Genomic DNA, 1,221 nt, shown 5'->3' with positions numbered 1-1,221 from the left:
AAAAAAAAAAATATATATATATATATATATATATATGTCCTGTTGCAGCATAAGGATGGTGTGAGTTTATGCACATGCCAAATTGTAATGAAAACCCTGACTCTGTGAATGGCAGCCTTGCTATTTTAATTTAAATAAATTAATTAATTTTCTTCTGTGTGTTTGGTAAATTGATTGCCCGCTGATGTGGGGAAGGGGAGAGGGGTGGGTGGGTGGCTCACATTGGCCCATGTGGCTGTGGCTCCAGAGCCTTCCATGCAGTTGAGACCCAGAGAACATGGCTCTGCCCCTCTGTGCTGGCAAATGTACCCAAGGAGGTGGCCATCCCATTGGCATAGCCTGCGGAAGATCATGAGGTGAAGGATGGGGGGAGGGTGCATTAGAACGCACATTCCTGCACAAGTTCCAAGAGAGGATGTGCTCCAGGGCCGGGCTGCCAACCTGTGCCCTGTGTTCTTAGTTTGATCATGGTTCGTGGTGACCCACTGCACCTGCACCTGCAGGCTTCTGGGTGGCCAGGGCCTGGTGGGGGGGATGCTGAGGCTTTTCTCTGCAGGAAGCAGCCTTCCTTCCGGATCTGTCCATTGAGTCTGGCCGTCTCGCTTTGTGACTTTCCTGCACAGCCCCTTTTCTTTAAACAGCTTCGTCTTGGGAACTTTGCTCCCAACGGCCCCCAAATGTTTCCTTATACCACTTCCTATAACAAATTTTGTGCAATTAAAACCTACATAACTGGCTAGGTACAGTGGCTCACGTCTGTATGTAATCCTAGCACTCTGGGAGGCCAAGGCAGGAGGATCACTTGAGCTCAGGAGTTCAAAACCAGCCGGAGCACGAGCGAGACCCCATCCCTACAAAAAATATTAAGTCTCTGTTAGCCAGGGATTGTGGACACCTGTAGTCCCAGCTACTGGGAAGGCTGAGGCAGGAGGATCACTGGAGCTCAAGAGTTTGAGGTTATGGCTCGGCGCCTATAGCTCAACCGGCTAAGGCGCCAGCCACGTACACCTAAGGTGGCGGGTTCGAATCCCCAGCCCGGACCCGCCAAACAACAATGACGGCTGCAACCAAAAAATAGCCGGGCGTTGTGGCGGGCGCCTGTGGTCCCAGCTACTTGGGAGGTGGAGGCAGGAGACTCGCTTGAGCCCAGGAGTTGGGGGTTGCTGTGAGCTGTAATGCCACGGCACTCTGCCCAGGGGGACAGCTTGAGGCTCTGTCTCA

The sequence above is a fragment of the Otolemur garnettii genome, unplaced genomic scaffold (assembly GCF_000181295.1).
Source record: "Otolemur garnettii isolate 467f Iridium unplaced genomic scaffold, OtoGar3 scaffold00067, whole genome shotgun sequence".
Classification (NCBI taxonomy): Eukaryota; Metazoa; Chordata; class Mammalia; order Primates; family Galagidae; genus Otolemur; species Otolemur garnettii.
The sequence above is the reverse complement of the archived record's forward strand: the minus strand, read 5'-3'. Positions refer to the sequence as shown.